Below are 27,947 nucleotides of genomic sequence, written 5' to 3'. Positions count from 1 at the left end.
TTTTTGTCATTTATGTGTTTATTTTTCTGGCCTCCTCTTTCCTAAACCTCCTGACTGGTTGTTTCTCTGTTAACGAGCACAACACAAAACTTACAATGGGATTCAGGTAATAATTAAGGAGGTTTGGAACCAGGCAGATGTTTGATTTTCCAACACTGTTGTCGTCTTTTGTTCTGAATCTCTCACTCACTTCCCCAAGAGTTCACGATTACAAACATTAATGACGTTAACTGTCAGAGTTCATGGTTTGTTAAAGTGCTAATAAAAAACTAGCAGGATGCAGGCGATTTCCCAGCAACACAACTCATCAGAAGGGTTTTTGACTTGATGCTGTTAATCAAATCTTTTGATTATAAAGACAAAGATTTTATCTCATCATTACAAGATAATCTTACAATTATGAGATAAAGATCAAATAATTAATTACAAATTGCTAAATCATAATCATGAGATATTTAAGTCAAAATTATGACAAAACAGCCTCCTGTTTGCTCTTCAGTTCAGTGCAAAGTGCTCTAAATTAACCTGATTCATTAAATTATACGATGGACAGTGGTGGAAGAGTAAAAGTACATAAGTATTATGAGCTTGATGTAGTTAAAGTATTGCAGTAAAAGTACATAAGTATTATGAGCTTGATGTAGTTAAAGTATTGCAGTAAAAGTAGTGGTTTGGTCCCTCTGACTGATATATTATTATATATGACATCATTAGATTATTAATAGTGAAGCATCAGTGTTAGAGCAGCATGTTACTGTTGTAGCTGCTGGAGGTGGAGCTAGTTTACACTACTTTATATACAGTTAGCTAGTTTAGTCCACTGGTTCCCAACCTAGGGGTCGGGGCCCCTCCAAAGGGTCGGCAGATAAATCTGAGGGGTCGTGAGATGATTAATGGGAGAGGAAAGAAGAAAAAACAAAGTTCTGATACACAAATCTGTTTTCAGTTTTTGGACTTTTTCTCTAATCTTTGATTTTTGCTGAAATATTGGATCATTTGAACATTTATTGAAATGAAAGCATGTGAGAAGTTTAGAGGGAAAAATCACTATTTGGTGGAGCTGTTAACAACTCATAGACATGTGAAATGTGACCCCGACTACACACTGCTTTTTGTAAGACGTCAAAAGACAAAAAGGTTGGAAACCACTGGTTTCATCTTTAACAATGTGTTGTATTTTAAAAGCTTGTTATATTATCCATTGTGTCAAATCTTCATCTGAAAAGTAACTAAAGCTGTCAAATAAATGTAGTGGAGTAGAAAGTACAAGTTCCTTTAAATTTATACTTAAGCACAGTATTTGAGTAAATGTACTTAGTTACTTTCCATCACTCGATGGCTTATTTTGGTTGTTGTGTTTTCTCCTCATGTGAGCCACTGAAGGACAGAAACACACAGAAACCTGGACCTCAAAATACCTGAAACATTTCCATGCGTTTATTAAATTTTCAGAGGGTTATTGTGCATTCTTCTCTCCAGCTCGGCCTGCACTGACCTCCCTCCTCTGCCTCTTTCATTTTCACTCCTTCACTCCAATATCATTCAAAAAACAAAAAAAACAAAAACACCCCACTTTGAATCAGTAAACGGCAGCAAAAGGCAGAAAGGAACACTTTCTGAATTTTCTACGTTTTACTATTATATATTGTTTTTGTTATAAATCATTTTAATAGTAGCAGCGGTGCTATAAAGGCTGATTTTCTTTCCATGTTTGGCTGCATTTACTGTATATAAAACTGAGGCAGACAGAGGACAGACACACACAGCAGGTCCAGATTGTAGGCAGGGACGCCCTCTGCTCTCCGTCTGACCTCTAAGCCAGAAAAAAAAAAAAAGGAGGCAAGCTGTACATACACACTGTCTTTGTCTGTCTCACACACACACACACACACACACACGAAAACACACTATGAGTCATGTGTCATGAGCCAAGAAGGACAGTCGAACAATGGCAGCCATGTCCAAAGAGAGCCGACACATTTTCTCTTTTAAACACACACACACACACACAAGTTCATGCTCAGTGCTTCCTGTTTGTGCAGTTATGTTTGGACAAACGCCGAGACAGAAGCCAGGTTTCCAAACAAATTTAGTGCCAATTTTAACCACATTTCCAGAATATTGGCAACAGAAAATTTGAATTAATTCATTAAACCGTTGCTGAAGAAGCAAGTGCAACAGTATGTCTAAAACATGATGGAAATATGCTGTTTTATGTATTAATTTGAGGAACGTTGGTGTCATTAAACCACTGCAGAACACAGAAATGATGGAAAACATGATGGAAATATGACATTTCTGTTTGTTTCACGTATTGATTTAAGGAAGGTTACAGTCTCCTCATCATCGCTCCACACAGATCTGACGTCTTCAGCTCTTCAGTGACGCTTTCATGTACGTCATGTCATAAACGTCATTGCACTCGGTCGCATTTTGCTTTTATAGATACACTGACTTTTCCACCTCGGCCACTCGTAAAACTTCAGTTCTATTTAGAGATTTTTCAGCGTTTATTCAGGTTTTTTAATGCACAAATTGAGAATAAAAACCCATCTAGAGACTGAGAGTAAGAGAGTGAAGGTCAGGGAGTAAAAAACAATAAATAAAATGAGGTAATCCGTTATACAACACCAGAGGGTGGACAAACTCTGTCCTAAAGACCTAACAGCTGTGCGCTCTGCTCCATATATCTTTTTACTATTTAACTGTCCTGCTGGGAATGAATTAAGTCATTAAATTGAACTGAATCACCTCTAAGGCTGTGTGCAGACAGACAATTGTACTTAATCAAAAACATGCCCTCCGTATTATGTTCTTTGAGACCACTGTGCTGGCACAACAACGGGTGCAACTGCAGAGGGATCCAGAAAAATGCCAGAAAAATGCCAGAAAGTCACCTAAAATCCAGGAGATCCAGGTGATGTCTTGGAAAACAGGGTGTTGTCTCGACCAGGTGAGGCGTGAGCAGCCACCTTTGACATCATTATTAAATCAGTTTATGTTCACGTGGACCATCATGTACAGTCACAAGCTCGATTACAGGTTAAAGGTCACAGTTACAAGGAGCCTAAAATCAGATTTCTCCACAGAAGGCCTGGACAAATCTATTTTCACACGACTGCAGTGAAATTCAAAGACTTCTGCCGTAAAAAACAGAACTTTTAAATAAACCAGATCACATGCAATTACAAGCTGATCTCCTACACACCCGTAAATAGTCTATTTCTCTCACACACACACACATACATCAAACTTTAGGGAGTCGTCCGTAGTCAGATGCGTTCGATACACAGCTGTAAGGATCATATGACAACTTCATGTTCTGGTTGGCAAAATATACAAACACATGTCAAATATAGTCAAGTGCAATGAGGTCATGTCAGTCCAAACCTGATTTAGGGATTTTCTTTTTTAAGTTTGCAGTGAATTCAACATTTCTCTAAAGGAAAACAGGAAGTTACAGTCTTATATCAACCTTTAGAGGAGAATTTTAACTACCAGAGTCCATCCAGGGGACATTGAAGTATCACTTTTTACATCAGAGACCACAAAACGAGGAGTCAAAAGACCAGAAAGGTTGTAAATAAAAGGGCCGGTTTAACCTTCAACGAAAGATGTTGGAACAAAAGAGAATAAAGGGAAGGGCATAAAGGGATAAACTGACAAATAAAAACCGAGAGGAAGAAAAAAGGTAAACAAAGGATAAAACCAGAGTAAAGAAGATAAAAATAGAGACGAAACAAAACTGAAATCGTGTGTGCAAGTACTGTGAAAAAAGATAAATGAGCTATTCTGTCAAAAAAAAAAAAAAAAAAGATAATGAATGTTAAAACTATGCAAATGCTTAAACTGTCTGCATAAGTCCTTTTTAAACATCGGATTTGAAAATGTGTAAATGACTGTGTTGACGTGTGTATTTCTGTGTGTGTCTGTGTGTGTGTGTGTGTAGGCTTATTTGTGTAGGATTTTAAGCAATTAGGACAGGAAACAGAGGCGATGTTGCTTTGGCTTCCCTCTGGAATTAAGTTATGCACCATCGACACACACACACACACACACACATACACATTAAATTCCCACACTTACTGGGAATATGGCCTCAGCTGTGAAACATCAAACACACACACACACACACAAATAGACACACTTAAAAAACACACCCCTCAACTTCCTCTTGACCCATTTTGCAAACACAACACACCACCTCTCTTTTCATTCCATCCCTCCATCCTCCATCCCTCGTTTCTTTCTCTCTCTCTCTTTTCATCTGCTAGAAGCAAAGCAGACCAGACCACTTCTGCTTTGTGTCACCAGATCACACACACATGCACGGACACACACACACACACACACACACACAAACACACACACAGTTAATCAGTTTGTTTATGTGGCCAAAGGCATGCAGGGGCAAAATCCTCCTCTACACTGTACTGCACTGTGTCTTTGCGTAACTCTGCAGCACTGTTTCAGAGTTCAGAGGGGGTAATGAGTCCAATGCAATACTGATAAATGGGTCCGATAAGTATGCTTTCATTAAAATTTAGTTTGATTTATTATGCATTTATTAACGAACCGATACAACAAAGATTGGGAGGACTTTAGTTTTAAAAGATTCTAATCTTTTTTTTTTTTTATCAGCTTCCTCATGCAGGAATGAATTATTATTATTAAAAGTAGCGGCGCTAAACTGTGACACAGTTTTGTCTGAATCTGTTAATATTTTTAAGATTAATTTAAGATAAAAAAACATATTTTAATTCCCTTTCTTAGAAGTGCAACTAATTCTGTCTTTAATTAGGCGTTCCCTCTTGTCTTTAGCGCTAAAACTATTAGTCAATTGATCGATACGGTGATTTATGAAGCACTCTAAAGTTACACTTAATCATTGGAGGCGAGGCTGGAGGAACTGTGGCAGGAGAACAAATGTTTCTTCTTCTTTAAAACATAAATGCAGAGCTGAAACAATTTGTCTACTGACAGGAAATCAATTGAAAACTATTTTTAATCGATTAATCGCAGAAGTGATTTCTCAAGCAATTATCAAATGAGTTTTCCTGCAGTGTTTTACGGAAGAATACTGCCTGGTCTAAAATATACTGTAGTGTGCCTCCACTAATTTCACAAGAAATTATAAAGTTTTCATGAAATACAATTAAAAAAAAAAAAACCTTTGATTTCGACTGGCGTTTCAAAGCAAAGGTCATAGATTTAATGAGTGAGTAACTACATGATGAGATGAGAGTCTTTCTTATCCAAGTTCAAATTAATCAGAATAGGGCTGCAAATAACAGTTTATAGTTATTATTAGGTATTGATTAATCGATTAGCTGTTTGGTCCATAAAATATCAGAAAATGATGAAAAATGTCTACCACTGTTTCCTGAATCCGAAGATGACGTCCTCAAATGTTTCCTTTTGTCCTGATCAACAGTCCACAACCCAAAGATATTCAGTTAACTATCAAAGAAGACTGAAAAGCAGATACCTGCATATGAATGTAGGATCTGCAGGCAATGGACAAGATTTTGGGATCTGAAGCGTTCTGGTTCCAGTTTCTGCTCCGGTGATTTCGACAGGAACATGCTTTGGTTGAATGCTGGTAAACAGTCCGTGTGGGGTGGTCGAAATGACGTCTGGACCTAAAACACCTACAAGAAGTATTGATGTCTGTTTGGTTTTAACCTCTTAACTGAGTGTAAACTGGCTACTTGTGAAACCATCCAGTTGTAAACTCTCAACTCCAACTCTTGGGTACACCAGAAGTCCTGAAACATTGGCCATTGCCCCCAAAGGCTAAACCATCATCAGACCAGTAGCCGATGGGTTCCCAGATTGAAAAAGGAGTGATGTACATCAAGGTGTCTGAGAATTTACATTTTTCTAGAAATATGAGAACTCCAGTAACACTTGTAGTATGAAGAACAATTTTATTAGTTGACCAACGTGTCGATGGACCCTGATGAAGGCCACAAGCCGACGCATTGCTGGAGTTCTCATCTTTCTAGACTTCTTTCCCCTCTCCGTGCACCTTGGAAGTAGGTGAAGTTGCGCCAGAGACCCTCACTCTGCATCAATTTACATTTTTCTCAAACTCAGATATACTGATGGATTAATCAAAATAGTTGATGATTAATTTTCTGTCCATCGACTAATTAGATTAAAGAATAAACCCTAAAATGTACTACAAACACAAGATAATTGGACATAAACAAAGGCTGGGGTGTGGAGCAGCATTAGCACAATCAAAAACTGTACGTCTTTCACACACCTGAAGCTGATCAACCTTGACTTCCTTAAGTGCAACTCTCAATTATCCAAAACAAGGAAGTGCCACCTGGTGGTTGGAGGTGTAAACATAAATAACACAAAAATCCCAAAATTTCCGGGAGCCATCGATAGCACAGGAATAGGATGTAGTGGTGAGGAAGAAATCCAGGAAGAATGTCAGGAGGCTCGACACGGTGATAAAAGATGACTACAGGTGATGTTTCCAGGAAATGGGAGACATATACCGCAACTCAAGGAGATTACTTTGAAGGGGATTAGAAAGGCACCACTGAAAGATTTAATTTTTGGGTAATATAACACTTAATATAACTGAAAATGGCTGTCAACTAAAGTACAGGGTGACAATATGATCTGGATACCTGGTAATTTGGTTATCTATCATACCCATCGTAGCAGTTTAGAGAACCGAACAAATCAAAAACAACAAATATCACTGTGATCACAGATACACTGGAGTGGTTGTATTAGTAATGAAGAGGAGAGGAAATGAGGAATGCAAAGATGAAAACACATGAGGGTAGAAAGAAAGGGCTGAGTGAGAGAGAGGAGTGACTGGTTGAGATAAAAGGTTGGGAGTTCAACAGAGCTGCGGACGTTTGTTTAACAGTCTGACAAGAAATGTTGAATCTGGCATCTCTCGGTATGCGCTGATCAAGGCCGCTGAGACAGACCGGCTCCGAAATGAAGTGGAACCTAAATGGATCCATGTTGGTGGAAGAATTTCTTTGTTTACAGAGATATGTTTGGAGAGAGGTAAAGAGCAGGAAATGAGAAAAAAGCAGAGGGCAGGCAAATCTAAGATACACCGAGCAAAACCAATATAGGAGAGCATTAAAGAAAGATATTTCTATAGTGTCTCTAACTGTTTGTCTGGATCTTTCTGCCTTGTGTTCTTGCTCTTTACCTTCATTTACTCCCTCAATATCTCCCCTCCTCCCACCTCCACAGCACTCTATGAGAACTCATTTCTAAGGATTTACAAAGTGACAGTATCTGGCAACATGTACGTTATATTCCTTTACGTCCCTTGAGAAGACTGACTAAACACCTACCTGCTTCACGTTCACTTAATCCCCCACATTCATAACTGCAAGTTCCCAAATACAACCACAGCCCTGATGTCCTTTTAAAAATGTGGCTCTCCCACCAAGAGAATAGGAATAATTTCTATGAAAATTCCCAACATTATCTCTATCAGCTTTTAAAACCCCGTACCAAACCAGACACAGCCGTTGTAAAGTCGGGACGGATGGTTGGAAAGGTGGAGGCACACACATCTGGTTCTGCTCAACATGACTGACATTCCTCAGGGAAGAGGGAGTCAGAGAGAGCAGGCGGGATGGTAATGAAGTGGATTTTTTTTTTTTACGTCAGTCTCCTCCAAATCCTCTCCCAAAGGGCATCTCTATAGATCAGAAGAATGAGGTGTTTGCCATGTATACAAAAAAATCCCACAACTTCCAATCTGCTGCAACTAAAGGGTGTGGGAACTGGGTTGAATCCTGTGGCCTTCATGTAAATTTATGACTTTTTCCACAGTAATTGACTTTGTCAAAAAGGCTTCAATGACTGCAGTGAATAAAAATGTTCTTTGCTGGTTTGTTACTGTAGTCAAAGTTGGAAAATATCTCATTGTATGACTTCAGAGAGTTTTCCAAATTTTCTCTTTGTTTCCATGTCACGGACAAGCCTCTCGAACTTTTATGACATTCCAAGAATTCCAAGGCATGGACGCAGTGGTGGGGGTCTCTTTTCCAATATGAATATAATACTTAAACATTTAGATCCACGAGATTTACAGTTTCCTCTTGAGGATGAATGAACTGACCTACTGACTCATGTAACAAATGGATTTTTCTCCATTACAGTCTTAAGGCGGTGGTCAGGTCAACATTAGTACTACGTCAAAAAATACATTTAAAAAAAAAAACCCCTCATTAATCTCAATGCAAGACTCACCAATGGACGAAAAAGTGCGAGCAGCTTCCAAGATAGATTAGTTTGTAAAATGAACAGCCAAATTCTACTGTTAATCTAAAAAACTGTCAAGACAGAGTATAAAATAATAGCTTCCATGATAACTTTTCTAGACTTTTAAAACTAGGCTATTATAAACCAATGTGCAATGAATCAACGTTTGGTCAAAATGTGGCTAAAAGCTTAAGAGAGTTCTGATTGTACTTTTTTATTCTTGTTGAGGTTTGTTTGGATTAAAAAACCATCTATTGACATTCATCTCTTTAAAATTTCTTCCCTGCATGGACCTGCCCTTGTGCCCATCTACTCACCACTAGAGCTGCAACGATTAGTCGATTAATCGATTAGCTGATCAACAGAAGATCAACAGCTTCTCAAATGTGAATATTTTCTGGTTATTTAGTTTTCTATGATTGTAAGCTGAATATCTTTGGGTTGTGGACTGTTGGTTGGGACAAACAAGACAGTGATCGACATCTTTCAACCTTCTCTGATATTTTATAGACCAAACGATCAATCGATTAATCGAGATAATGAAAATAATTGTTAATTGCAGCCCTACTCGCCACCAAACTGGGGAATACAGTTGTGCTACCGTGACCACACTGATGACTGCAGCATCAATTACATCAATACCACAGTTTAAATGGTAAAAATCACATCTCGCTTCCGTTGGATTCTTCTTAAATTGCATTGACGTCTATTTTTAGGAGTAAATACAACCACTTACACCCCTACACCCCCCATGTTTCTCCATGGTGCTTAATCGAGCAGAAATGTAATATAAGAAATAATATTCTCACAAACACTACAATCGAACTCCAGTCAAAAGACACCGCACCCACCCAAAGCTGCAGAAGTGAAAATCAGAACTTCTCTCTCTCTCTCTCTCTCTCCCCCCGCAATAGAAAATGAAATGCCAAGCCTGGCTAAGGACATAATGAAAAAGCTATTATCAGCATGAGCTTTCATCAGCACTGCATTCAACCATGTTCAATACAAACTGATTCTCTCATCTCATGCTGTACCCATCTAAATGCTGGGGTATAATAAAGGCAGAGAGATAAGAGAGAGAGAGAGAGAGAGAGAGAGATCACTTTTTTTTCTCCCCCCACATTGAAGAAGCGCATCAGCACATTTACAGACGAGGCGATGTTTTTCATGAGCACAGACACGTTCTCCATCACACGGGTCAACATAATCAACCTGTTATTGTAAGAATCTGATACATTCAAATCATTAGCAAACGTCTATATGTATATACACGCACACACTCTTTCCTATCTCTGTCCATTCATCTCTCAACCTTCCATTTTCTGCTTTCTTGTGTCTAATTCTTGATGTATTTATTCTCTCTATCGGTGTCTATCCATCTGTCACCTGCGGCGTTACTGTCTCTGAATTCAAATACAGCAGCTTTATACAATATTCAAGGAAATAGTGAATTATATATATTATGATACAATATTCAAACTATATCCGGCATACATTAATGTCTAATGAAGATGGGGCAGAAGTCAGACCTGTCAAGTGTGAACTTTGCATCCAATTGCAAAAGATTCTGAGCTACATCAGCTATAATATGGCTTCAGTATTTTGCGGATATTCCCGGCTAACAAAAAAAATAGAGGCTCAATTTATAAAATGCACAGGTTCGCAACAATGGAATTCACCTTAAGCCACTGCCCTTCTGAGTTTTCTTTTATTATTCAGCATGCAACTTCTGAGCTGTGGAACACTGGAAATTTTAAAAAAAGGATCTCCAGTATTATTTTGTTTCAGTATAACTTGCGTCTTACAATGCTATTTTGTAATTTTAGCCATTAGTTCTAGTGGCTAACATAGATAACATTGTACTCGACAAAGAAATTGCTGACGATGAACTCTGACAGGCTGTAAAAAAGTCAAAAGTTTAGCCAGGTTTTTGGAACTAGGTGAGGGCGATATGGCCTAAAAATTGCAAGGTATACAGAATGTGTATATAGTAAAAGAGCCTCTATAAACATACAATGTCACAATCAATCAATTATTGTCACCTGAGCTGGATCCAAGCAGGTAGATCCTGGGCTGAAAAGTGAAGCTAATGCGGAAGTGCCTTAAACCTGCATTGTATCTAACGACCAGCAGGGGGCGACTCCACTGGCTGCAAAAGGAAGTCCGATTGTATGGAAGTCTATGAGAAAATGACCCTACTTCTCTCTTGATTTATTACCTTAGTAAACTGTTTCCTAATGAGTTTATGATCTCAATCACTAGTTTCAAGTCTTTTGCAATACATCATGATGTTCATTTTGTAAATTATGGCCCCATTTAAGGTAAAATAGACAATAAAGCAGGATATGCTTTAGGGCGTGGCTACGTTGATTACGTAATGTAACCATGGCGTAAACCGAGATTCACTGAGTAGTTAATTGTAACATTTTGTTCGTCTAAAAAAAGTCTTGTTCAGCATTTCGTTGGATCCAAATCAGGTTTAATCTGAAGTGTCTGTTTTCCAGTGAATATCAAGTCAAGTTCGGAACCACCTCAGTCAACATTTTGGATTTCACAGCACACCCGCTTCTACCTGACTAACCGAGAACAGATCTCTTTAATCCATCAATGAGAGATGAAACATTTTCCTTTCCTGTTGAAATATAGGTGTTCAGTCTCTGTATGCACAATTGCTTCCTTCTGGTAGTTAGCTGAAACATCCTCGCTGCCACAGAATAGGTCCTGCAGGGCAAATTTGGAGCTCACATGAAATTGAGAATGCCTTTCGTTAACTGAGCCCTGTGCAAACATGAAAGCTCTGTGGTGGAGTAAAGGGATATTGGAGGTGATACAATTTCAATCTCAGGTGTATGCGAGGACAGTTGTACATGTAGCTTAGTGGCTTTTCCCAAAGTTTGAAATATAATTGATATGTAAATGAGATTTTTTTTTGTCCCCTTATATCAAATATTCATTTTACAAAATTGTTTTTTTAACGTGGTATATTTTGATCTCAGTGTGTCGCTAACCCATCTGTGCTTTTTATCCCACACCCCACATTGCTTCCTTTCTCAAATTAGTTATTTTCCCCTCCATGACTCCCTAAAAAAAACATCACTAAATTTATTAAGGTGAAAGCATCTCGAGGATGAAACTACAGTTGATGATTTGGAGAAGCTCTTGAATCGTGTGCAATAACTTAAAACTTTCTAAATATCCTTATAATCCAGGCAGAATAGATGCTTAAAATTAACAGCTATGATACTCAAATCTGCATTTGAGCTTTAAAGAGACTTCTCAGGGTTGTTGACAGTAATACCTACAGTCCCCGTCTCTTCTCTTGTCTGTCGTTTTGGAAGTGCACGGTGCGAGTTGAGTTCACATTTTTTTGAGCCAGCAGCCTTCACAGCTGCAGCTCCCCTCTGAGACACACAAACACCCACACAGAAATAAAGATGCAAACACGATGAACTTCCTCCTAGAAAACAAACCAGTGCTTTCCTGTACATCTCCCAGAGGAAAGTGGGAGAAGAGTACGTGTGAGAAAAATAAAGAAACTACATATGAAGATATAAGAAGTGGAAAATAACTCACAGTTACACTTCACAGTTTTGCACTTCCATTTATTTTCATTGCTGAGCTTTGTTGTTATAACCACGCTTACAGTAATTGTGTCAGTAGAAAGTTGGGCTGCAACTAATTATTATTTTCCGTATCCATTTATTGAATGCTCTTAATTAATTGTTTAATCTATGAATGGAACCGGATAACAACAAGAATCCATTAAAATACTCCGCAGCCTATCATTTAATCACATTTATTGTTTAGTCCGATCAGCAGCCAAGATAAATGAATAAATACAGCACCAGTCAAAAGTTTGGACACAGCTTCCCATTCGCTGAATGAGGAAGTGACAGAGCATAATTTCACAAAAAAAAGCTTGACTCAAGCTATCAACCACATCTCATGGTCTTCATCCACACAACGGTGCTGCTTCAGTGACCAAATAACCAAAATATTTCATAACATAATGACTGAATTGGAAATATTTTTTATTTTACAAATATTTGTATTTGTACTTGTGATTATTATCAATTATCTGGTATCTGGTCAATCTGCTGATTGACTTTTAAAAGACCAGACAAATCCTTTTAGCGCTAGTAGAAAAAACCTGTTAATTTGTAGAAATGAGCTGTTACTAGTGACTCATTTTATTTAATTTGCTCTAAAAACTCACATCTGGCAAGAATGTGCACAACAACAAACTAGTTTTAACTTATGACTGAGTCCATTCCCCAAAACAACCTGAACAGCAACAACAAAGCAAAAAAGAAAGAACACTGAACATTCACCGCAATAAATACTGATTTGTATCCAAGCGAGCTCTTAGTACAACTTTACTTTGTATTATTATATATTTTTCTTTCACATCTGACCCACTTTTCTTTCCTCATCTGGATTGTGACTCAGCTACCATTTGAAATTTTACAATATTAGTGCTACCTGAGTTTCAGTGCTGATACCAAAATAATACTTTTCCACACCTTACAGTGAGAAATATCAACATGGTTTTCTACAAGAAGACTTTTTTTCTCCATTTCACAAAAGAAGACAAAGTTCAGAAAAATCAATTGTTTCTTCAGTACAGGAAGCTGTACAACAGAAATTGGTAAAACTATGATTAAAATGTGTCTGAAAAGCAAACAAAATTAAAATTTTAGCCAGAAATTCAATGCCAACTTCCAGTATTTGACAGTTTTATAATCTGCTGATTACTTTCTTGATAAATAGATGTATTGTTTTGTCTATAAAATGTCAAATATTTGTGAAAATAGCAGTTATGAGTTCCTAGAGTCATTAAGTGTCTGATTAATGGCCCAGAACCTGAAGATACTCAGTTTACAATCATGTATGACAAAGAAAAGCATTAAATCATCACATTTGAGGACGTAAATGCAGGAAATGTTGGCATATTTGCTTACAAAATGACTAAAACTATTATTAGATTATCAAAAATAGTTGCTGATATGTTTTCTGTTGATCGACTAATCTATTGGGGCTTTAATTGACACATTTAGGTTTGATCCGCAGCTCCAACTATGACCAACAAGAACAACAGCTCCTCTACTCCAAGTGAGGTGAGCTGAATAGAGACTCTGTTTACACTTACTGTAGGAAACACCAGATAGGATCACTTTGTTAAATTATAAATAGGCAGCATCTGATTGTACTAAAAACACTTTGTGATAAACATCAGCACAGTTCTATAAACACTTTATTATTACAGCTGAACTACTTCCTGTATCAGTCGTACTATCGGACCTGCCTTCCTGTATACGTTTTAGCATCCTGACAGCTTCCCACTCACACACTGCAGCAGAGCGCCGCGCCGGAGTAATAATGTGTGTTTGTGTGTGTTATAGGGCTAAATGACTAGGTAACAGCTCTGCAAAGCTATGTGTTGACACAGCAAGTCCAGTTTAATGAACTGCTTTTATGAGAATTTTATATGACAAAAGCCTTTTATAAAGAAAGCGGGAGCCTTTTGTCTTGAGTGGAGGAATTTATCTATAAAACAACACGCAATTGGCTGTAATGCTCATTATATACACACACAAGAAGTTAACCAGAAAAAAGTTGTTGGATGGATGGAAAATAGAGACAACTTGACATTTTTAGATTTAGAGAAAAGATAATGTTGGTTTGCCCATTTCAGATCATTTAAAATAGCAGCAGGCCTCAGAACATTTGCAACTGTGCCACTAGGAAACAATATGATTCTTCAAAAAATAAAAACAACAACTATTTTCAGAGCAGCAGGCTTTTTTTGCAATAATGGGCCATTGGACTACTGGGCCTTTGGTCCAATGGGGAGTTTTTCAAACTATTGGGGTTTTGCAATAAAGGGCCATTGGACTATTGGGCCTTTGGTCCAATGGAGAGTTTTTCAAACTATTGGGGTTTTGCAATAATGGGCCGTTGGACTATTGGGCTTTCGGTCCAATGGAGAGTTTTTCAAACTATTGGGGTTTTGCAATAATGGGCTGTTGGACTATTGGCATGGCACTCGGGATTTATCCTCTGTTTCACAAAAATGTATTACCACTGTTTTTTCTACTATATTGTAGAAGTGCCAAGGACAAACACAAGAGCCAAAATTTATGTATTTGATTAAACAAATTTAGAAAATATCAATTTTTATTCATTATCACTTTAAATGCCCCTTAAAATGGTATCATAACTACTATGATGAGATGTAATTTCTGTTGATGTTTATGGTATTTCTTGTGCACTTGTCTACTTCCAGTTGTAATTTTTTTTAAAAAACAACAAAAATTTAAACAAAAAAACAAAAACTTATTGCACTTGTACCTGATCAACTACTTGAGAATTTGTACCATGACTCTTTTTGATTCACTGTCCTCTAACGCTTGATTGTCTTTCCTCACTATGACTAAATATAAATGTAAATAGACACAGAGCGGGACCATCATCAACTGTAAACCAATAGGATATCAGATAAGGAAAGAAAGGCTGTTTGATTTGACACAAAGGGGAAAAGCGGCAGGATAAAACTTAGTGATGGATTTTTGTTTACACCATCACCTTCACCAACATGTCCTTATATGCAGGATGTTTCTGTTTCATTTAACCTTTAAGGAGAGGTGTAAAAATATAATCTGTGAAGAAGAACACCAATTTGAGAAGAGCTGAAACAGGAAGAGAAGATGATAAAATCTTATTTTTTCCTTACCTGTTCAGTGTTCAGGCCTGTAGAAGTCCGATGAAATGAACCACCTCACTCTCCTCTCCTAGAAAAAAAAAACACATAAAGAAGTTGCTTTATTAAAAAGTTTGGATACATTTTACTTGACTTACATTTTGGCATTATTAATGCAAAAAAGGATATCCACTTTACTTAAACATCCAACTTTAAAAGGGTAATTTGCCAGGTTTTCATCTTCAAACTGTGCAGAGAACTTTATTTGTACTGAAGAAATAAAGTGCATAACCATCAGCTCCCATGAGAGTAAAATATATTCAGGGGCTGAAAACAGAAACCACAAGAACATTACTGCAAAAATTACTTTTAGCTTAAATTGGAGTTTTATACGAATCATCCCATGGGAGCTTTATAAGTGTTTCATCAGTGTGAGTGGTCAATTAGGGTTTAAACATGTAAATGAACAAAATGCCATTTGAATGAAGGTTAATTATGCGGAGAAACAGCTAAAAACTGGAGAGGAAAGCAATAGCGAGAAAGTCTGCTTTGGAGAAAGACAACGCCCACACACCATCTCTGCAAGAAGAGCCTGGTGGTGGAAGTACTTGACAAAGTAGGACACACACACACACACACACACACACACACACACACACACACACACAGATGCTAATTACACTTATGTGGGCAAGATTCAGCCTCCAACTTTTTCTATGACACACGCTAATCAGACTTTAGCGGTCCATGTAATCTGGACCAAACTAATCAACCACCTACAGTACCAATCATCCATGAGTCAGACCACTTCACTCCACAGCCTGGCATGACAATCAACCCCAGAATAGCACAGATTTCAATACTACATGGTTAGCATTGATTAAATTGACTTCATGGCTTTTCATTGTACAGCATCCTGATCCAAATTCTTCTCGTGTAGACGCCTGTTAACATCGAGCTTCATACAATGGGAATCTTTAAAAAACGCTCAACCAGTTGTCATTGGAAAACATATATGTGGACATACTTTTATCTTCTGTTTGGAAAATGCAAAATGCAAAAAAAGAGTAGATGTTTTCTTATAAGAGATATTGTAAGACATAATTTTGCAGCCTGGGGTGGAGGAATGATTAAATGTGTGGACTGCATCGTCTGTTGTATCTACAGTTTGATGATATATTATTTCCAAAAAATCTTTATATATATAAAATTCTCGTCTGTGCAGCTCCTCAAGATACCACTGAGTTTAAAATCTAGGGAAGTACAGATGATAAAGTCAACACCTACAGCAAAAACCCTGCAGGAACAACAGAGTAGAGTCTGGAAAGATGCTGCTGATTGAAGACAGGATCACCACGGTTCCTACTTCATTAAATACTACATATAATATGCCAACCATGAACCTAGACCTGCAACAAAAAAGTCAATTAATCTATTAGTAGATCGACAGAAAGTTATTCTGCAACTATTTTGATAATCAAATAATGATTTATGTAAAAAATTCTCAGCTTTTCAAATTCGAAGGTTTCCTGCTTTTATGTGTCATATATGACAGTTAACTCAATATATTTGGGTTTTGGACTGTTAGTCAGGCGTCTTAATACATTGCCTTGAGCCGAGGGCAGTTATAACACACATTTTTCACTATTTTTTGACAATAATCAAGAAAATACTCTGCAGATTAATTGATAATGACAATAATGGTTAGTTGCAGCCCTACATGAATCGCAACGTCTCTGGTTCAAATCCTGTCGTCTCTCCACTATTGTATCTCATAAAAGTCATAAAAAATAAAAAAAAATATAAAATTCCTGTGAAAATAATATTTTTAAAAAGCATCTACCAGTGCCAAGGTTGCATGACCCCTATAAATTTGTAATTTTTATCACAGAGAAGGATTTGAATTTGGACCCTTGTCAGTGTCATTATGCTTTTGAGACACTTGCAAGAGTATTACCTTGTAAAATTTTGAAAATGTAAAAGATAAAATGTCCTTAAAGAAGAAGAAATCCTTAAAAATATTCTTGGATCCGCACCAAAGCTAATCATTTCCATGGCCCATAGCTGAACTTAACACCAAATATGAATCTATATCTGTACGCTAGTTTTCGAGATATCCTGCAAACAACCAAGAAAAACCTAAACTGCACAGAAAACATAACATCATCTGCAAATGCAAGGATATATTTTTCCATTTTAAAAAACTTCTACAAAAATGGTTTTCTTTGGCTCTACAGTGTAATGTGTGTAGATGGATAGAAAATAGAAAAATTCTAAATCAATTTGAGCTTGTCAAAAAGAAAAATTTGAAGGTTAATTTTCTAATTTTCCAAAGCTTTCAGCCACAAATTTTTGGCCTTCAACTGCAAATGAAATTTGCTCCGTTGTCATGGAGATGCTTCATTTGTTATCATACGTATGAACATTTCGTCACATTAGTTGTTGTGGTTATTGCTTTTATCACCATAATAAGTTCCATCTGCAGATGAAAGCCAAATATGCTGTTTATAATCTCATCAAGACCATAACACATCTAATTTATGAAATAAAAGGATGTTAAAATGTCCTTTTTCATTCATTCATTGCTCATTCATCTGCACTTATTAAAATGAAGGTTGGAAGGATTTTTTAATGTTCACTCCTTAATTAACTGGATATTATGCATTCATCCAACCACCTGCTAATCAATCCTGCACCTTTCCAGCGGTAAATACAACCTTCTGTATCGCAGCACCGAATGTCCTTGGGACTTAATAATCTGCAATATTCAAGAGTAGAGTGGCTAGTCACGTTTCTATATCTCATGAGTCTCCACCATTTGGAAAGAAAAAGAAGGAAAGAGATGTTTGTGTTGAACAGAGAAGCTATTTATAAATTGTCATGTATTTCCCAAAAGAGTCCGAGTGATCAATATGGGGAAGATTTGTTGTTTTTCATTTAGAATTGAGTCATAATAGGTGAGAGGAAAGTAATTTCTTTCCTTTATTAAACAGAATATATTTGGGTTGTGGACTGTTGTGGCTGGGACAAAACAAGACATCTTGGGCTTTAGGAAACAATGATCAACATTTTTTTTTATCATTGTCTGACATTTTCTGGACCAAACAACTAATCAGGAAAATAATCAACAGATTGATAATGAAATAATTGTTAGGTGAAGCCCTAAACCAATCATTTATCACAAACTAGAGCTGCAACGATTAGTCAATTAATTCATTAGTTGCCAACTATTAAATTAATCGCCAACTATTCTGATTATCAATTAATCGTATGGAGTCATTCTTTAAGAAAAAAGCTTCTCAAATATAAATATTTTCTGGTTTCTTTAGTCCTCTATGACAGTAAACTGAATATCTTTGTGGTTGTGGACTGTTGATCGACATGTTTCACCATTTTCTGACATTTTATAGCCCAAACAACTAATCTATTAATCAAGAACAACAAGACAACAACACCAGACAAAAACACCTGACAGATCAATGGATAATGAAAATAACAGTTAGCTGCAGCCCTGCTGCGAACACTTTTAAATTTCTACACAAATTTACAAAAGCAGCACTTAAGAGCTTCTTAACGTCGGCTGTCTGTGGTGATGGAGATGATGCTGAATACATTTTAAAGTAACTTTGCATATTTAATTGTCTGTAAGCTGAGCTATACAATGAAAAGTTGTTGTTTACTTTCTACTTTAAACATGATCATACATTTTACTTAAAGAACATCAATATTCATGATAAAAGTATAGACTTTACAATGTACAAAAACAATGAAAACTTGAATAAAACATGTAGTTTTAGTAGGAGTCACTTGTTAGTCTGCAATAATTTCTAAGAGTCTTCAGTTACGATGCTTTTGGGAAACACCTTTTGAGCTTAAGAAAGTTCGTAATTCGTGGATTTTACCATCATCTTAGCCTGAAGATGCTTTTGGGAAACGAGGCTCCTAAAATTCAAAATATTTCTGCAAGACTAACCGGAGATTCTGTTCTCATCTCGCTGCCGTGATGTAGACGTGCACTCAAGGTGCGGTCAGTACATCCTGACATCACTGCTGGGTGTGGTCAAACTGTCAATCAGAAGCCAAAAAAAGTGAGATAAACACTTTCCAGCTCAGTGTTAAGTTACTCTTTAAGGATGCGCTGGAACTGCTGGTATTCAGGAAAGCCCTGGTGGTTGAAAATCCAATAAAATAAGGACTTAACTCCTGCATTCTTGGAATCCCCCCTCCCCTTTAATATTGATGCCTGTATCAGATGTCTGCTGCTAGGAAAAAACAGCGAGAGAAGCATGAAGTGTGTTAAGAAATGGGAGTGAAGTAAACATATACACTCCGCCCGATGAGCTGAAGGAACACTAGAGAAGAAATATAATACACACCCTGGAAAAGAAAAAAAAACAGGAGGATGAAGAGAAAAGAGATTTACGTTCAACATGTGCAAAGTGAAACCTGCAGATACACACACACATACACACATCAGCTGTACGGCTGCTGACAGATGGGGAACAAGCGTTGAATGCTGTGATGTGATTTGCAGGTTGGTGTTTTTTTGCAGGAGGAGTATTTCATTATAGTTTATTACACTTTGAGTCTTTTAAATCAACGACAACACACACATACACACACATATACACACACACACAGAGGGAGGAGAAGAGCCTTGTAAATCAGTGTTGCTGGCTGGTTCTTATCTGAGAAATGCCAGCTATGAGAGCAGGGCGGCGCAGCGAGCTGAACGCTGTGCAGCCGAGCCTTTTTCCCTCTCCCTTTAAACGGCTCGCATGGAGACGCTGCCTCATTGAACAGCAGGAAGGAGGCGGCGGCGAGCGGCTGCCAGGTTGAGGTAACAACAGCATCACAAAGCGCAATTAATGATGAAACATTATGAAACAGCAGCACTGTACGCCGTAGTAATGTCTGAGGAGAGATCACACTGTTACATAACCCACTGAGTCGCCGCTAGGCTGGTTAGACCGGTTGTCTGTTGACCGATTTAAGCCTCGTTCTAAAAATAATACCGGTGTCGACATGAATGGTCCCCTATCATGCGTGATAACTACCCTCCAAATGCCAGGCCACACTCCTTAAGTTTTTTCTTCATTGAGGAATGCCACAGCCTAATGTTCATTTTGCTGGAGATAGATTTTAAATAGGCTTTATAATTAATGATTCACAGTTTTTTTTTTTCCTCCAGCATAAATCTTTCCATCTTTGCATTGGCTACCAGTTCAAAATCCTCCTTCTTGAGGCTTTGATTGGCTCCTGCGTATATATATATATATATATATATATATATCTCCAGCCTTATTACACCACATGCTCCATCATGTCCTTCACTTTCTCGTAAAGCTGTTTACTTAACTGTTCCTTTTGGAGGTAGAGCCTTCGCACAAGGAGCTCCCTTTATTTTGGAATAAACTACTGCACATTCGGGAGGAAAGCACTGTTGAGACTTTTAAATCCAGGCTGAAAACACATATTTTCTCTGTGAGCTATGGCCACTCCTAATTTCATCCTAATTTCATTGGCTGGGAAATCAAATTACTAACTGTAACCCCCCCCCCCCCCCCCAAGCTCCATTCTGGTTATATGATATTTATTTTTTAATTCCTAACCTCAATCCTGTTGTTATATTAGCATTATTATGTCTGCGTGTGTGTGTGCGAGTGTGTTTTACTCTTCGGGTGATGAGCGCTTTAAACAAATTGAAGTTGAAGTTTCTATGGAAATTGGATGAACACCTCGCCTGCTGAGCTGTCTTTGGTCTTTGCTCCTGAATTTTTGAGGGAAATCATGGCAGCTGTTTTGGAAATGTCATCAGATTTTCTCCTAAAAACTCTCCGCCAAAAATCACTTTTCTTTGATGAAAGAAATACAGCCTGTTATGTAGTTACTCAACCAGGTTTTTAAAGAGCTGCAATGATTAGTCTATTAATCAATTAGTTGGCAACTATTAAATGAAGCAACGATTTTCATAATCAATTCATCATTTTGAATCACTTTTTAAGGGGAAAAATGTCCAAATTCTCTGATTCCAGCTTCTCAAATGTGAATATTTTCTGGTTTCTTTAGTTCTTTATGACAGTAAACTGAGTATTGTTTGGGTTGTGGACAAATCAAGACATTTCAAGTTGCATCTTGGGCTTTAAGAAACTCAAACAATTGTTCAAGAACCTAAATAAAATACAGAAAAAATAACAAAAATGACATTCAAAGACATAATTAATTGAGTACTTGTGCATCTAAAGTATCTAAAGTATCTGCATAGCTTAAACTAACACCTAGTTTGATGCAAAGTTTAGGGTTTTTTTGAGAGGTAACAAGTTGTGTCATCAGCTAAAGACTTCCTGTTGTTGATTAATTGTTCTGATAAACATCTGTTCAGAGTGTTTTGCAGCCAGTTCAAAAACGTTTTTATGATTTTCAGCATTTCACAATGACCAGACTTGAAACTTGAAGCTTATAAGTATAGCCTGGCTTTTTGAGGCTGCTTAAAAAAAAAGGATTTCCTGGTATTTTTTTTAAATCCAAGGTGGTCTAAAGTTGGAATTACGCAGAGAAGTGTCTCATGGGTAACCGTAGGTCGCGGAAAGGAGGCCAATGTACACAACTTCCAAATCTCAACAACACATAGTGCAGAACTGTGTGTGTCAAGAGGGTTGATTGCTGGATTCAACAGCTGTCAGGAGACAAAAAAAATAAAAAAAGTGCTACATACGTGTATAATAACGGCCACACGAGCGTCTCCGAGCACGTTCGCCTAGAGCCCGGAGCAGCGATAGAGAACGATAATAATTACGTGCTATAAAGTCTTTGTTTTCTGCTCACTAACTTTTCCATCACCTTATCTTTAAACACATTATGCAAAAATGTGACAGTTGCTGAAAGCTCATAAAACAGAGACACTTAGAGGTTGTATTAATCAGTGTTCAGTGTGTGTGTGTGTGTTTTTGCCTTTAAGCCAAATATATCGTGTTTTGGAGTTAAAAACCCTTTTTCTGTTATCAATCTTAAACTCTCTGTCTTCCTCCCATTCACTATCTGGTTCATGCTCCCTGTTTTTTCTCTCTGAATCTCTTCTTCTCAGCCTCACTGTTACTGCTCAAACTGTGTGGTTAATCCACTGTGGCATGGTAAAGGCTTTACACACACACACACACACACACACACACACACACATAAACACACACACACACATTCACATAAACACACACACAGGTCTGTGCCTGTAGTGGAAGCCTTGCAGACATGGGATTTCCTTTCACATCCAATTGAGACCAAAGAAACTTGGTGAGAAGAGCATGGAAAAGATAAGCTGCAAACACACATACACACACACACACACACACACAATCTTTCTCTCACACACACACACAAACATCTGTGCAAATATTACACCAGCATCGCACACAAACATCAATAGCCTGTACACAATGTTAACGTGATATAACATGCAGCTTATAAACCCCCCAAAGAGACATCAACTGTACACAAAATCGACCACCCTCCACCCACCAACCAACACACACACACACACACACACACACACACACACACACACACACACACACATCTTTCTCTGTAGGAGTATGTAGACAGGAATTTGTGTGGACGTAATTACAATGTGGAGTCTGAGCAGCATCCGATTAAGATCCAAAGGTTTTATGGCAGGCCTTTGAAGAGCTTTGAGTGCAGCGACACAACCTGGCTCAGCAAACCAGACACACACACACACACACACACACACACACACACACACACACACACACACACACACACACTGCAGAGAGGCTGAAACCAAATGTGGTGCCTCTTTTAGGTTGCAAACACACCAATTTTCCTGTATAAACATGCAAAATATGGCTTCATTAAGAGTATACTGCCGACTACGCTGACATAAAATCAGTTGCCACATAATTTAACTAATTAAACGGTGGTACATTTCACAGTCAGGTGATACAGTCTTTCTCACTTTTCAACTCCTAAAAGTCGTCATACTCGCAACAAAGCCTGAAAATGTGGCAGCGATATTTTGCAGCAACATCTGTTAACCGTGACTAGTGGTTTTCATTATGATCTTTGAGATATCTGACAGTAAAAGTAGGAGGAAACAGGGAGAGAGAGCGAGAGAGGGGAGAGAAGACAAATCGTGTGCAACACAGATACCAGATCGTATCAGGACCCAGGATATTGTGACCACATGGGAAGTTCCGGAGGCCACCAGTACATCCAAACATTGAACCAGTGCCGTCTGTGAGGAAAACACAAGTCTAACATGAAGCTTAAGGCTACACTTATCAATATATTTATATAAACAGACCAAATTACTGTGTGTAATGTGAAACTTGTGGCGACAAACCTAAGCGCCTTTTTGACCAGAAGTTCCAGGTACTTTGGGACCAGAGGAACTAATTTCAGGAGGTAAACTCAGAACTAAAAGTCCCTACTGTGCCATCCTGTGTGCGTTTCCACCGCATCTGAGGAAGCATCATCCAAATTAGAGCCAAGACGAAATAAAAAATAACGTTGGCATTTGAAATGCAGTATTCACACACGAGGAAAAACATCCCATCTCTCACTCTTTTTCAAAACGGGTCAGGAAGCCAAGAGCAAACTTGACTTTTAAGTTTAACAACCAAAGTGAAACATCCTCCTCTCATCCTAAATCAATACTATAGTACTTCCTTGTTTTATGAATGAAGTGGTGCACAAGTTGCAAGTTCCGCTGCCAAGGTTTCTGTATTTTTAGAAGGTACTACCCCTCAGCAGGGACCTTTTGAGGGGTAAAACATCTCCCTGAAACTTCATCTGGACCCTGCTCCCTCCGGTGGCAACGCAGGTAAAGGTTCTTAGTCCCCTCGGAAAGTTCCTGCGGTTCTACAAAGAACTATCAGAGAAAGAAACTAGCTGATGACGAAGTGGAACATTTAGTAGCCAAAGGTGGAGACCAAAGCAGAGCTAAAAGGAGAGTGAATATTGGATTTACATTAATCAACTGGGTGGAAAAAAACTGCTGGATGTGTGGAAATAAGCAACTGTTTGCCAACAAATTCAACATTAAATGCTGATGAACTTGTTTCCATAGTCCCCCAAGTGGACAAAAAATCCGCTACTACAAGTTTAAACATTCATATTTTCTGGCACTGGCAGACAGTGGAAGGTGTGAAGTTAAGTGCTGCTCGACTAACTAAACTCAGTATCAGTAGATCTAATGTTGGTTTCCATCAGCTGACATGTTTTCTCAGGTTCCTCCTGAAGCCAAAATGATCCTTCATCACAACAAACGTTTGCCTTTTTACAGTACAATGTGTGTGTGTTTGTGTACTTCCTGTATTTGGACCACCTGCAGCCAAACAACGTGCATCTTTAACACATAAAGAGTGCAGGAAAACTACTGGTGAGGGAAATATAATACAACCTCACACTTTATTGGCTTATGATCAGGTACGAGGGCTCATGTTCACATGAAGATGAGTGTGTGCGCAGGAAAGAAATGTAATTACCCGAGTCGAGAACTTTCCAGAAGGTGCTATTGATTTTCTACTGTGCTGAAAATGTCTTACAGATTTATGCTTAGAGAGGCAGAGGAAAAATACAAATGTAGATGTGAAGCATCAACAAGGCTTCTACCAAACGTAGGTCGTTGTTGTAAACCTCTGACATGATGGTTATGATGGATTACATTCATTTAGTTTGGAGGTTATCAATACTACACTGGTCCTCTGTGTAGGAATCTGTGATTCAAGTCATTTTAATCAGATTTTCTGTGCATAAATGTGTTTTATTGTAGCAGTCCCCACAGTAGAAACACCAAATACCTGTGATTTCTTATTTTTTCCATCTAGGTTATATCAACCAAAGCTTTTAAGCTAAAACTTTAAATGCCAATAACAGCAGCAACTACAACTTGTGAAATTCACTGACATTAAACCATCCTAAAGCTTTTATATTCACTGTAAAACAGACATATTATTGCTTTTCAAGACCTTAATACTGGAAGCGGGTCATTAATAAATACAGTGTTTTCCACAGAGGCTTTGTGCTGACTGTCTGCAGCGAGTCAAACAAACAAATTGTCTCGTCAGGGGAAAAACTGCAAGTAGAAGTAGAATCTTGATATTTTCCAATTTTCTTCATAAATAATGCATTCTATCAGGAAGCAGTGTTTTTTTCTGCGGTAGGTTACAATCATTCAAAACAAAAAATATGTCTCACAGGTTGTTGATAACTTTATAACAAAGGTAGAACATGACAGATTACACAAGTATGTGGTGTGTACACTAGGGGTGGGATAAGTCACGTTATTATAAAAATTGTTCTGTTATTAATTCTCGTTTCTCTCCAACATCTCTATTTTTGATAAATTCTGCTCCATTAATAGAACAACTTGTTTCCTGCTGCTTTAGAGAAGATACAGCTGAGATAAACAACACCCCCGTCTGTGGAGAATTTTAAGTTTTAAGCCCAAAACAATTCACCTTTAACAAAAAAAGAAATAGAGATGAAAAATGCATATGTTGTCTACTGCTTTGAAAAAAAACAACAACAAAAAAAACATTTGTAACCCACAGTTCACAAAAACACTGCTCTAAATACCACAGCATTGATAAGCAGTCCTCTGTGGCCATGAGGAGTAAATTACCATTCACACAGTGGTGAACTAAAAGTCAAAAGAGGAAATGCATTTCATCTTTCAACCTTGAAACCAACTTTTAAAACGGCCTTAAACAAATGTACATTGTGCTGTTGTGATCATTTCCATACAGATTGGACAATATATTGAAATCACAATCTACAGGTAGTGAAATGACGCCTAAAAAAAGAATCAAACTGAGCTATCACAGAGGTCAAAAAATGGTTTATGGGCTAGATTTTTTCTGTCGTCACCCACTTTTACAAGTTTGGCTTCTCTCATCATTCAATCTCCCTGATATTAATACCTGTTGTGCTCTGACCTTAACGTGTTCTTGATATTTTACGGCGGACTCACAAGGTTTTCAGATGTCAGTAAACACAGTTTGTTGCATTCACAAGACAAATCAGGGACACATAGATCGTTTCCTGCTCTGTAAACCTTCGCAACACGGTCATATCCAATAAAAGACCAGTCTACACCTGAGTCACCTCAGTTTTGAATATTGTGCTCACATTTATTCTTGCAGAATTGGAAACTTTTAACTCAACACTTACATTAGCTCAAGATTAATGAAATCAGACCAGACAGCTCTGACACTAAATAGTAATATACGAAAAGAAGCTAAATGATGCAATTTCTCAAGTTAATAAATTTCCTGTTGCTTAAAAAAATGTTTCTGACTACATCAGCTACATTGGCTAAAAATAAAGTTGTTTTTTTTAAATTTAGCAAACACAAATTTCAACATGAGACATAAAATTACAAATTGAAAGTATTGAGACCATTTTTAAAAATCTACAGCCATGCTAACAGCTCTGTGAGGCTGTACCCGGGCACAGCATTGCTTTGACCTAAATGCTAATGCCAGCATGCTAACATGCGCACAATGACAATGCTAACATGCAGAGATTTAGCATGTATAATGTTAACCAATGTAGCTATCTTATTTTAGCATGCTAGCATGCTAACATTTGTTATTTGGCACTACATACAGCAACGTATTGGGCCATAATACTGACCTTTTGGTGGCACTAAAGGAAAAGCTAAAATGTCACCAAAGGTATTACAATTCATCTTGAGGGGACATGAATGTGTTTATCAAATTTTATTGCAATTCATCCTATAGCTGTTAAGATATTTCTCAACAACTTAAAAATGTCAACCTCATGGTGGTGCAAGAGATAAAGTCAGCAGATCCTCTGAGCCACGACGCTAATGCCGCTAAAAATTAAGAAGATAAAATCTAAGACATAAATAGCGGGTAGTTCAGGATGGAGCCCAAGGTGGAAAATGAGGAAATGTTCATGGTTTTAGTCAAATGAGATGGAGAACAAGAGGGTTTTCAATCTGGATTTAAAAGGTGGTCAAAGTTCAGAGCAGTCCTAACTCTACTAACCCCATAGTTAACCTAAAAGTTTCCCATTATTAAGATATAACTTATGAATCTACATGTCCACAAATCACAACCATTAAAAAACACTCATCATTTTTCAGATAATTCTAGCAACATTCTCTGACTCATTATGAGAATATTTAGCGTGGAGCACTGGAACCAATTATTAGTTTCTCAATGGGTAATGGGTTCTTCAAAAGTGTTTGTGTATTCCTTTAAAAAAAAAAAGAGAGACTTTCAAAAGACTTTCAAATCAATAAGAAGCTCAGTGTGATTAGCTTCCACACAGCAGATCATTGGTAACCCGGCTCAGATCAATAATAAACTGGTGGAAGAACTCCTCTTCTTTGATGATAAAGAAAGCCAAGCCAATCAACATGCCACTGAACATTCCTCCTCTCTGTTAGCCACTGGCAAACAGTTGCATGCCAATGTGAAAACAAAGACTTTTTTGTCTTTCATGCAAGACAAAAAAAAAAAAGAGCACCGTTAAAATCGGGTAATATCCCAGGGGGAGAGACAGATTTCTAAAAACAAACACGATTCTCCTTCACACATGGAAAACAGAAATGAAGTGCCGACATCAAAACGTGACGTCTGACCACATCGGTGCATTTCATCATGCAGCACGGTGCACATTTAAAGCTTCCAACCCTGATTCTGCTGTTTCTGGAGTTATGTATCATCAAGTACACTGAGAGGAAGCGAATCCCATAATCCTCAGATAGAAAAGGCAATAAACAAAGTCACAGTATGAACAGAAAGTTGGAATGAGTCAGCGGAGGTTAAGAAAGAAATATATATATCTGCGCTGTATTTGTTTCTTATATCTTATCTCCCCTGCAGATATCCTCAGAGGAGAAAATCATACAAGCAGGTAGATCTGGACCAGAACTCCTGATGCTACCTGGAAATTAATTAAACTAAACTGAATGCACAAAACAAAAAATAAAAGCCTT

The 27,947-nt window shown here is 37.7% G+C and overlaps 1 protein-coding gene across 2 annotated transcripts in view; it reads right to left on the bottom strand.

Annotated features, from left to right (window-relative positions):
• The window catches only part of LOC137176124 (plexin-B2-like), a 206,942-nt gene that overhangs the window by 130,686 nt on the left and 48,309 nt on the right, over window positions 1-27,947 (bottom strand). Inside the window, exons 1-2 of one of the 2 annotated variants that reach the window (XM_067582196.1) lie at window positions 18,936-19,048; window positions 14,996-15,053 (exon numbers count right to left, since the gene is read on the bottom strand). The gene's annotated coding sequence lies outside the window, so the exon portion shown is untranslated. Of the gene's footprint in view, window positions 1-14,995; window positions 15,054-18,935; window positions 19,049-27,947 lie in introns of those variants that run through there. The other variant, XM_067582193.1, reaches the window with a different exon arrangement.

The sequence above is a fragment of the Thunnus thynnus genome, chromosome 23 (genome assembly GCF_963924715.1).
Source record: "Thunnus thynnus chromosome 23, fThuThy2.1, whole genome shotgun sequence".
Classification (NCBI taxonomy): Eukaryota; Metazoa; Chordata; class Actinopteri; order Scombriformes; family Scombridae; genus Thunnus; species Thunnus thynnus.
This window is presented reverse-complemented; position numbering and strand designations above follow the sequence as displayed.